Genomic DNA, 12,063 nt, shown 5'->3' on the forward strand with positions numbered 1-12,063 from the left:
CCGTGAGAAAGAGTGCTGTCTCCCCTGGAGTTTATGATGCTGTTTACATAGGATTCTTATCTGGACTGTTCAAGATTGGGGGAAAAAAAGCCACCTCGTCTTTTTCCAGTCTTCCCCTGTCTGGTTTGAGTGAGCCCGTACCCACTGTAGCATCCGATTCCTGTTCATGGCCGACAGGAGTGGAACCCGAGGTTCAGCGTGTTGCGCGTTCTGAGATGCTTTTCTGCTCAACACGGTTGTAAAGAGTGGTTACTGTCAACTCGAATAAAAGTCTCTAATCAACAAGGTGTTTCTGCCCACAGAACTGGATGTTTTTTGTTTTTCGCACCATCCTGAGTAAACTCGAGACTGTTGTGCATCTCTAAAGTCAACAGTGTGTACTTCTTATAGGATAATATCTTGCTCCGATGATCATATCCGTTTGTTTACATTAGAAAAAATGCATATGTTGGTGGAATTGAGATAGATAATGCAAGCACTGGTCTGGTCTAGTCTAGTCATAAATCTATGGCAGATTTGCCTTTAGCCCAGTAATCAAAATCTTCTCTACTGGATGATTAAAGTTTCAGTCACAATGCTGGTGATATATTTCCTCTAAATGCTTCCAGAGGAAATAGAAGTAAAGCTTGTTTTTTGAGAATCTTCTATTGGTGGTGTTGAACTGCATCGCAGCCCGCAGTGCTGCAGGTTCCCCCGCTCTCACACACCTGATCCAGAATTAGGTGAAGTGTTGATTTTGGTGTGTTAATGCGGAGGAACAATAAACCCTACAGCACTGTGGTTTCTTCTGTATCCAAGCCGTATTGATGTTCAAAGCATGCTAAATATAGTGTTCTTCAAAGTCTTTGGAAATGTGTGTGTGGTGTGTGTGTGTGTGTGTGTGTGAGAGAGAGAGAGACTGCAGTATGCCATGAAGAATGGGTCTGCCTTCAGGCTGCACGGATAGACCTCGCCTCAGCAGAGATGGAGACGTGCTCTGATCAGACTTGTGTATGAGTGAGTGTGTATTTCCTCCTCAGTTCCTCCTTTGACAGGGAAACAGCCCTGGTCGCCTTGGCAACAAGCCCGTCCATATTGTATACATATGTAAAGCCACTGAATTATGTTAAACATGGCCTAAAGGCATTGTTCCACATGTGTAAAGTGTTTTATCACCTACTACAGAGCTTTAGAGATACTGTATGTGCGTTCCCTCTGCTTTACATCACAGGAAGTTCCCCAGCAGGGGGCAGCACAGGGTTTGCTCAGATTAATCAGGGTCCTCAGAGTGAAGAAAGGTAAAGTCCTGAGGTTTCTTTTTGTTTTTTTTTTTTTTTTTTTTGTTTTTTTTTTTTGGTAACACATTCAATGTTGCCATTGTGTAGCACCAAGCAGTCAGTGTTTAGGGCAGAAACGGTATTCCTGGGTGTAAATAACGCTTCTTTCTTTATCCCTTTCTTTCTTTATCCCTTTCTTTCCTGCTTTTTTACTCTTTTTTTTTAACCCCTTTTCTTTTTATCTCTGTTCTCACATTTATTTCTTTCTATTTTACTCCTTTCTTTTCTTCACTCTTCTTTACACCTTTCCTTGTCTTTCTCTTTCGTTCTTTCTTTCTTTCTTTCAATTTACTGCTTTACTTTTCTTTATTTTAAGCCCTTTCTTTCTGTCCTTTTGTTTTTGTTTCTTTCTTACTTTTGTTTTCTTTCATTTTTTCTTTTTTCATTCTACCTTTTTCTTTTTTCCTTTTTTACCTTTTCTTGACTCTTTTTTACTCCTTTTCTTTCTTTCTTTCTTTCTTTCAGTTTACTGCTTTGCTTTTCTTTATTTTAACCCTTTTCTTTCTGCCCTTTTGTTTTTGTTTGTTTCTTTCTTTTTCATTCTACCTTTTTCTTTCTTTCTTTCTTTTTCTTTTTTTTTTTTTACCTTTCTTTCTTTCAGTTTACCGCTTTGCTTTTCTTTATGTCCTTTTGTTTTTGTTTCTTTCTTTCTTCATTCTACCTTTTTCTTTATTTATTTATTTTTCTTCATTTTTTTTTACCTTTCTTTCTTTCTTTCTTGTTTCTTCCTCCCTTCTTTTATTGTTTTTACCCCTTTTCTTTCTTTATTTAATAAATCACTGACTGTATGCAGGTGACCTTTACTTTCTCTGTTGCTCAGTTCGTGTTGTTAAATAGGTTTAGCACGTAAATAAGATCAGATATTATATCGGGAATAACATCACATAGCCTCATTTTTCTAATAAAACATCAGTCTGTCGCAAAGAATTCTTATTCTGACTTGCATGTAAACAAAACATTTATATGGATTTGTACCAATGAACCATTTATTGCTTGAGAACATTAGTATTGATTGTACAGTTAGCAGTTGAATGCAGCATTGATTACACTGTACCACTCGGCCCACATCACAAAACTCCAGCAGTGATTAATTTCCTATATCATCATTCCCCCAGGTGATGGTCTTTTCATATTCAACAACACCATATATACGTATGTATATATGAATACCAATCACATCCTTCTTTTTTTGGACTGAAAGACACGCCCACTCAGAGCTGCTCTCATTTCCAAATAGGGACGTGTTCTGGAGTCTGCAGTCTTCGTTTCTGGAAGCAGGTCTTCTGTGTTTATGTGTTACAAAAGAGAATGTATATTTATGTTGTATAGTATATTCAGGGTATCACCGTGTGTATTATGTGAGTGTGTTACAGAAAGTAGGTCGTCTCTGTGGAAGCCGGTGAACACTGTGCTGGATCTTCCTGCTACCAGACAACCCTGCTGCTCAGACTTCTGCTCCAGCTTCACTAATGAGAGAGAGAGAGAGAGAGAGAGAGAGAGAGAACATGGGGTCAGATTAGGATGAAGGACAAAGCGACGACAGGCAAATGTTTGGTTCTGACATTGACACTGGAATTTCTAGCTGTTGGTGGTTGGATTATCTAAAGCAGGGGTCATCAACTGGCAGATATAAACCGTTTCAGCAGATCCAACTAAGAACTTTACTTAAAAGTATGACCAAAAAAAACAAACAAAATCCTTGACGTAGTTGTGCGACTTTTCTAAACATAATAAGAACCATCGCGGATTCTGTAGCAGATGCAGTTTTGCGGTTTGTTACATCTTATCCGTTCACATGTCTCATTCACAAAGAATAATTTTCACAGTTCTTTAAAAAAAAAAAAAAAAAAAAAGTATGCACCAAAACCCATGTATCTCATCTGTTCAGAGTCTGAGGCACTAGTTAAAAGTGGTAACGCTGCTACAAAACAAAACACAAACACTTCAGATTGTTATTTACAGTCATGAACTAATCAGGATCGTTCAGTCATTCAGTTCGTCACTTATCCAGATCTTTTGGCAGCAAGGAATTTTCTATAGCTGGACTTTTAATAAAACTTTTAGTTGTATACCGGTTGTAGTGATGTAACCAGGATTCATTAAGTAGTAGGTGGAAATTTCGAGGCCACAAATTGTGGACACAAAGAAAGGTAAGTCTAACAGAAAGAGGGTTTACAAGGTATCTGTGTTTAGCAGAATAAACTAATGAAGTCGTCAGCTGTCATGTGTAGATGTCCTGGATTAAAACAGTGTCTGGTTTTAACATATAAACAGCTTCCTCTACAGCTTGATTGCAGTGTCAAAAGATTGGGAAGGGGATTCACTCCCGAAGTGATCACGCTGAGTGGAAATGAAAAGAATCCTGACTGATATTCATATTAGTATTCATCTTGACAGCATGAGGTAGGAAAGAAGAGTAGCGAAATGTAACGCATCAATAAAATAATACAAAATGCAAATACAATGCAACACAATGCAGGAATTCAATTAAGCCCTCAGTGTGAACTGAACTTAGCCTGTGGCAGGCTGGGGTCAGGGGTCACACACACACACACACACACACATACAAAGTCCTAGTCCTGACCCCCAGCTGTGAGCAGCTCAGACAGAGCAGGAGTTCAAAGTTAAAAAAGAGCACAGATGGTTAATGATATCATCCCCTCCTCTAGAGGAACAGACGTGGCCCAGCTCTATTTCAGCCCCACACACACACACACACACACACACACACACACACTTAATCCTGAATCACATTTTAGTTAGCTTTATCACCAGACTGAGGCTGTGAGCACTGTATTTCCACAAAACTAGTTTCTTAAATTTTAAATATTTATTTGTCCAAATTTAACAGTGTTCAAACATTTGCTGGAGTAAGTGGACTTGGGATTGATTAGCCATATATTAAAAAAAAAAACAGGGCATAGTACTTTAAAGAGCTTCATATTTGCTGTAGGCTGACAGTTCTGCACATTTGGCCTGTTTATTTCTTGCCTTGGCTTGGTCCAAGTTTTCGGGTGTGTCTCAAATCGATCTCTAGTTCCAAAGGTCATGAACCTGAAGTGCTGTCTTCTAGGATATGAGGAGTGGTTGGCTTAAAAAGTGAACTAGAGTCACTGGAACGACTTGAAGATTTGACACTATGGACATCCTCGTTCCTTTGGAGATGTTCAAATATACATGTACGAAATAATCTGATAACATTTAAAAAAAAAAATCAGATAATGGCAATAATTTGATTCACATGTTTACATGGACTTATGTAATCTGATTAAGTGAAAAGTCCAGATGTAGCTAAATCGGTCAGTAATAAGTTTATTGTAGTAAGTAGGGAAGCTATTAGTGTGTGTGTGTGTGTGTGTGTGTGTGTGTGTGTGTGTGTGTGTGTGTATATATATACACAGTACTGTACAAAAGTCTTAGGCACATGCAAAGAAATGCTGTAGAGCAAAGATGCCTTCAAAAATAATGAAATTAAATGTTTCTACATTTAAAAATACTATAGAGAGCAGTAAACAGTAATAAATGAAACAAAGTCAATATCTGGTGTAATGATCCTTCGCTTTAAAAAAAAAATAAAAATAGTAGTCTCAGGTACAGTGTGTGGAGTTTTATAAGGAAATGAGCTGGAAGTGTTACTGAGCATCTTACAGAAGCAGCCACAGTTCTTCTGGAGACTTTGACTGTCGACTCGCTTCTTATTTTTGCAGCGAAACCCAGCAGCCTTCATTATGTTTTTTGTCTGAAAAGTGTCTCTTATGGAATGTGCTGCTTCTTTTTCTGACATACAAACATTTTTCTGTAACATTTAATTTCGTGCTGGAAAACCAGCGTTTGGATTCTAAAATGTTTTTGTACTGACTCGATAATGCAGAAGTCATAAAACAAAAATCTATAACAAAGTTCGTACTTAAAAAATGTTTGTCCAGATGTTTGTTTTAGGAACCTCTCAGAAACGTTCCGACAAAGCAGAACCCGGGATTAAAAGTACGTTCACACATACAGCGACTCGCAGCGACATAGTGACCGGAGACCGTTCATTTTCAATGAGAGCTGCCAACTTCCAGCGACATGAGCGACGGCCGCCGTTGGCGACCTGACGTGGGCGTATCCAGCGACGAGACAAAGTTGAGAAAAGTTTAACTTTATGCAAATTTGGAGCGACTTGGTGCAGCGACTACCAATAGGAGTGAAGACAGTGCAGAAGAGCGCACGTGAGCCATGCTGAGCCGAATTGTTTGATGGACCCAGACAGTCTGGCGTTTGCAGATCGATTGCCGCAATGGCGAAGAGCACACACTGCTTCTCCTTCATCTTCATCTCGTATGATATGATGTATATATACACTGGTGAATTTTATATAAAATACAAACACACTCCTTCCAGAATGTTGAATTTTAGCATCAAGAAAACTGATTTGTTGTCAAAAGTGGAATGCTAGTTACGACACCCACTGATGGCAACCAGTAGTAGGAAGCGGAACGCCGACTGGAGACTTCGTAGTACAGCGACTGGTGACTTGCAGCGATAAATTCTGCGTATGTGAACGTAGCTTAAGTCTGGTTTTAAGGATTTCTTGAAATCTGATAACGGATTTAATCTGATGCTATAAGGTGGCGTATCCACCTCACAACCCCAGGGTCTGTCTGTTCAGCATGTTTTCGTATGTTTTCTCAGCATCTCTGCCAGTTTCTTCTGGGTTCTCCGGTTTCCTTCTACCTCCCAAAACCCGAGGCACACAACTTCAGGATAGTCAGGATGAAACAGCTAATGAAGATGAGTGAAAGAATGAAAGACTGAAAGAAGGTAAGCTATTATAGTAATACTAGTAACCCTATTATATCCTGAACAATCTGATAGGTGTTTATTTTTATTTATTTATTTATTTATTTTTTTTACTCAGAGGAAAGAGCGGGTCGGATTGAGACACACCCCTCCGTCACGCTCTCTCTCCTCTGTGGGAAAGTAAAAAAAAAAAAAAAGAAATGAAGGGGGAATGAGCGCTTCCTGTTGGCTCGCGCCCTGATTGGCGCGCGCTCTTCCTGCGCGACATCTGGAAGGGAGGAGAGACAGAAAAGGAGAGAGAGAGAGAGACGCGGAGAGACAGAACTAAGGGGGGAAAGAAGAGGAGAGAACGAGTGTAACCGACTCCTGAGGTAAGCAGAGTGCTACGTTTTTTCTTTATAAACACTGAGGGGGGAAATAATGGTGTGTTTTAGCGATTAATAACGGAAACTTCTGGAAAGATTTTCGCCCTTGAGAGAGAGAGAGAGAGAGAGAGAGGGGGAGCGCGCGCAGGCGGGCGCAGGCGGGCGCGTGCAGGCGCGTGAGACGAACACAGCCCCCCTCTCCCCCCCCCTCCACTGTTTGTGTTCATGGCGACGGTTTATCTGCCTAGCATCATGCTAACATAAACATTTGAGCGTCTGTGTGGTGTAAAGTCTGAGGTATTTTCTTCAAATAATAATATTAATAATACTAATAATAATAATACATCTTAAAATCCTGTGTTTTTATCTCTGTTGAAACCTTTAGCCCCTTCCTCAGGCTGGGCCAAAGCCAATACATCATCAATACAGCACAGTATGTATTTATATCCAAATATCATCAAATATAGAGATAATTATTATACAGTTGTAGTTATTATGAGCGTTATAAATGCACATGTAGACTATGTTAGAGCTCAAATCTATCCACAGAGATTTTTATTTATTTTTTTTGTTTAAATGTCGCCTATTTTAATGCGGCACCGCCATGACAGACATGTTTAGTAAAGGTTTCTGGAGTCAGTTATTCAGAAAACAACAACTTCTTCTTCTTCTTTGTTAAATTGCTTCCAGACTGAGCAGAAACGCTAATGAGTGCGTTTGTTTGTGGCCCTGTTTCAGCCTCATTTCACCGCGTGTTTACGTGAGAGCTGGGAATAGACATGTCTCACAGAGCTCGATCCTGATTGGCTAATCTCCAGTTCCGAGCTGATGAATATTCATGAGGCTGTAAAGCCTACACGTGCGAGTGGCTTGACTGTGACTACAGTAGGTACGTTTACATGCAACCGAATAATCCGTTAGTAATCGGATTGTAAAGACTTCGTGTGCACACCTCAGTCGATCTTGAGATCTTTGAGCTCAATCCGAATGTCGATCGGATTGAAAGGGGTGGTGTTGATCCGGAATAAACCTGTAAATAGGAAAAAAAAAAAAATTAGCCATGTAAACGCTTGAATCCGGCTGTTTTCTTAATCAGATTCGAAAATACTTTGTGCACATAAGCAGTGCAGTGGCGCGTACGTATATTTACATCTTCCGTCTTAAACATGGCATCCGGTTAAAAGAACTGGTTGTTGGAGAAGACAATATTTGTTAAACGTATAAAACAACAATTGTCGAGAGATTGGATGGAAGGAAAGTACGTAATAACGATCTCTTTAAAGAAGTTTTTTGAGGAAATGCAGTTTGGACGATTCAGTCGGTCAGTAGAACAAATAAAAAACAGAAAGAGATTACATAAAACGATATACCACAAGGCATTTGGTGTCAAGTCCATGGTGGCTTTTTCCGCTTTTCTCTGTTTGGTGTGAACGCGATGACGGACGCTCTGCACAGAAGTTTTGTTCGGAATATATGTAACGCACATGTGAAAGAACATTCGACATGCAATCGGGTTGAATTCATTCAGCTTGATGAAAATGGGTGCATGTAAAAATACCTACTGATGTGGGTGGATTTGTGGGTGAGGGAATTTATTTATTTATTTATTTATTTTAATACGCTTAAAGCCTAAAATGTGGGTTTGTGTGAGGACTGGACAGTGTATCATCATGTGGTGTTCAGCAAAAAAAAATTAAGTTGTTTTATCATGAATTGAGCTCTAAATCACGGCGTTCAATGGAAATAAGCTTCATCTAAGGAATAAAACACCTGCGCGTGTGCAGTTATAGGAAAATTATCAACACGAAGCAGAGTTACTGCACGTCCTGAAGCGTGTCGTTCCTCGTACACCACAGCAATTAGTCCACGATTACATTACTTAATTAAATAAAACCATCACATTATCTGTTTATCTGTAATGTTTAGCAATGCCTGTGATGTGTTGTCATTCCTTAACCAAACTATTTATTCTCTCTTGTTTAAGTCAATAAGCTTGTCATGTTAATGAGAAACCAGAAAGCACAGAGTCTTCATTTCTTAAGACTTTCCATGTCGTGTTACAAAGCGCTGACACTGGAGACTCCTTCCATAAATGCTAACTCACAGAAAACGTATTATCATATCAACGATTGCACTTTTTTTTTTTTAAATCAATTTATGATTTGTAGGAGCATCAGCTGTACAAGTCTCTGTGAAAGTTTAGAAAGTTATTAGAGCAAATGCATTAATATATAAAATAATCCTGTGATTTTCCTTGCAGTTGGAAGTACTGTTAGCTCTGCTGTTATAGAAAATTAATCAACACCTTCTAACCAATCAGAATTGAGAGTTTGAAAGCACTATTATGGTATGATTTGTCTGAAAATGAAACTGATTGGTTAAAAAAAAAATATCTGCTTTCGAATTGACTCGAATGTGGGAGCTTGGAGTTGCATCATTTTCCAGCCAACAGCTAATGTGTGTGTGCAGATTGCTCTAAAGTAAATAGCACAATAAGCCCATTTTACGTAGCGAAGTGACATTTTATTTAGTGTTGCAGCTGTGAGTGGCCACGTTGACACGATGTCACGTGATGAGAGCTTCCCGACTTTCTGAGTAAGAAGTCCAAGTTGTGGGTTTTTCCCCAACAAAAACAAACTTATTAGTAATAAAATATTTCAAACATCGGTTAATCCAAAGTAAGTGAAGTTCTTTACATTGTCACGAAACTAAATAAATAGTTTTATAAGATGTTTGGCTGTTAATCAAACATTCGCTGGTTCATGTTTATAGGAAATGGAGAGTTGTGTGTTCTTGGTAGCTTTACAAGCTTTTTTTTTTTTTTTAATCCATTATCTGTTTTTCTCTTCCTCATGGCGTTCGGTGTAAAATAAAGGATCCCAGACCCCCACGAAAAAAAGTAATACTTTAGAAAACAAAACCGCTTTGTTCCTGCACTACAGGATGATGCAACATTTAAAACGAAAGAAAGGAAGAAAGAAAATGATCCAGTCTGTGAATGGATTTTGAGATTTGTTGTAAACTCTACAAATGAATATGATGAATGTTTGAGGCTTTTTGTGCCACCGAAAGGTATCCAGACAGATTTATTTTCACTCTTAATTATCTACCAAGTCATTAAGAGTTTACCACAGCGTGGAGATTATCAGGGTTTTTGGTCAACCATGAAAACCGTAGTGCTAATTAAAACAGGAAAGGGTCACGTCAGGGTTTCGTGAGGTTACAGTTTGGCTACTCGACAGAACGTTTGCTCACCGCTGGTCAATGATATAATCATTATAAAGGCAAACGGATTACACACACGAACTACACACACAGACCAGTGTTGTGCAACGTCGGTTTCTTGTCTTTTTGGCGCAGCGTGTGAAAAATAACATCTGCGTCCAGGAAAAGTCTTTGCTCGGGTCCGGGTCAGAAGCTGAAAGGAAAGGCTTTGTGTCCTGCATTCTGACGACAGGATATTCCGGTGTTAAAGACTAGCTGATGACGAAGGGCGTATGATCATGCAGCACATCGTGTTTTGCCCCTCACTTAAAAAAAAAAAAAGCATGAAAAATGTTTCGGTTAGGAGCTGTGGTCTTCTGTCCATGTATCACATGCAAAAAAAAATTATTTAAGTCTGGCTTGTGTTTTTATTTCCCCTTTATATGTAACTGTGAGGTGACTATTACTTATAGAAGGAGTAATATGCAAATGGCAGCTTTATGCTGCGTGTTATTTTGCTCCGTTTCCTCAGTGTTTCCACAAAGCTATGTGCTAATTAAGATGCTGATTAACCCGTCTAGTAAAAAATGTTCTGCTGACAGCCAGATCTTCAGATGATGTGTATCTACCATTAAACTTCAAACATAGCTACACATAGCTACTGTCATACTTTACACAGAGACACACATAGCTATCATGAAACTTTACACTTAGCTACTGTGAATCTTTACACATAGATACCATCAAACTTTACGCATCGATACACATAGATACAAATAGATACCATCAAACTTTACGCATCGATACACATAGCTACCGTGAAACTTTAAACATAGTTAGCCTGAAATGCTAAACAAAGCGACACGTAGCTGCCATGAAACTTTAAACATAACCACATACCAAATAAAAACTTTCCTTTTGGAGTAGGGTAAAGGAATAGGGTTTATTTTTCTTGGTCTGGTTGTTGACCCTACAAACATTTGTGTTGTGATGCCATTATCTATACTGATATAGTATTTCTATCTCTAGAGATGTTTATTTCACCAGAGTGGTACAAGGACACACGTACACATCTTGTAGAAATGGCAGGCGGTGCACATTGATCATGAAAAGGTTTGCGATTATTCAGATGGCATGAAGAATAGAAGGACATTGTGCTGAGCAGTCCAAGGTCTCATCGGTCCAGCTCTAGTGTTCACTGTTTTCTTTATCGGCATAATTAAGTCTGCTGGTGTTCTATGGGACCATTTGCTCAAGCAAATAAAACCGCCAAGAGATCATTCTTAAAAACTGTAATTATTTAAGGAATATTTATTGCATTGTACTGTATAAAGAGAAGAAATGAGAGTGTGTTATAGACAGTATTACTCATTGTCTGGTTGTTTGTATCCTAAGGAAGCCTGTTAAAGGATGTGATTTCTGGTTCTCTGTATACGATCTGATTCAAAGTCAGAGTGACAGACTGACACAACAGCCAAAAGCGTTTGAGATACGCCACACCCCCTGCCGAATCTAAACAAATCTGACACAGTCTCAGAAAACTAGCTAAATATGGAAAACAGTGAAGAGATTAGCATGAACTTTTTATTGACTCTTAATGATACAGAAGCCCAGACGGTTTATAAAGACACCGTGTCCTCGTACAAATTCCTCCTACTTCCAAATGAAGAAACATTTCATTCTCAGCTACTGCTTGGAAAGTGTATAGTGTGCTAATGTAGAGTTAGGCCTGCCTCTGGAGACGGCACATATACGGTTGTAGAGAGCATTTAATTAAAGCTAATTCTGATTCTGATTAATTGAATGATTGCGAAGTCTTGCCGAGACATGAATCATCATGTTATGATGAGCTATGAAATTCAAACAGGAATATCTCCAAAACTTTGGATAAACATTCATAACACTAATGCACAGGTACAAAAAGCTCTGAAATACCAGTTTTGATTTGAAGAGCACTTTGAAATGCCATCCCTGTACTCTGCATTCTTTTCGGGAAGAGGCTGGCTAGGTAGGCAGCATTTTTGTGCAGTGCTTGGACCCCTGAGATCGAAGCGGTCTTATTTGGAAGGCGGCAAACGACAACCGTCTTTAAAGACGTCTTATTCAGGACAAATTCGGAGGCAGCGTATATGTTTGTTTTATCTTATATTTGTATCTTTGGTCACTTTGTTATCTTTCTTTAATAAGGACAATGCAAATCACAGTTGTTGTTTTTTAAAACCTTTCAAGCAACACCATTGATTTAGCAGTTTGTCAGCTTACAGTTAATCAGTCACAGTTCAACATTTGCGTCAACAACAGTGTGATCAGGCTTTGGCCTGAATCTCCACAAGGAAATGATGTTTACAGTATAACTTTGTTATCATGTATCGCCGAGTTGAGTGACTTGATTTGGC

The 12,063-nt window shown here is 38.9% G+C and overlaps 1 protein-coding gene across 10 annotated transcripts in view; it reads left to right on the forward strand.

Moving 5' to 3' along the window:
* The first annotated feature begins 6,347 nt into the window (after positions 1-6,347).
* The window catches only part of apbb2b (amyloid beta (A4) precursor protein-binding, family B, member 2b), a 43,217-nt gene continuing 37,501 nt past the window's right edge, over positions 6,348-12,063 (forward strand). For 3 of the 10 annotated variants that reach the window (XM_053231178.1, XM_053231186.1, XM_053231187.1), the window contains exon 1: positions 6,348-6,469. The gene's annotated coding sequence lies outside the window, so the exon portion shown is untranslated. Of the gene's footprint in view, positions 6,470-6,666; positions 6,761-6,848; positions 6,897-7,201; positions 7,353-12,063 lie in introns of those variants that run through there. The other 7 variants (XM_053231181.1, XM_053231183.1, XM_053231182.1 and 4 more) reach the window with 7 other exon arrangements.

Source organism: Pangasianodon hypophthalmus, chromosome 28 (genome assembly GCF_027358585.1).
Source record: "Pangasianodon hypophthalmus isolate fPanHyp1 chromosome 28, fPanHyp1.pri, whole genome shotgun sequence".
Taxonomy (NCBI): Eukaryota; Metazoa; Chordata; class Actinopteri; order Siluriformes; family Pangasiidae; genus Pangasianodon; species Pangasianodon hypophthalmus.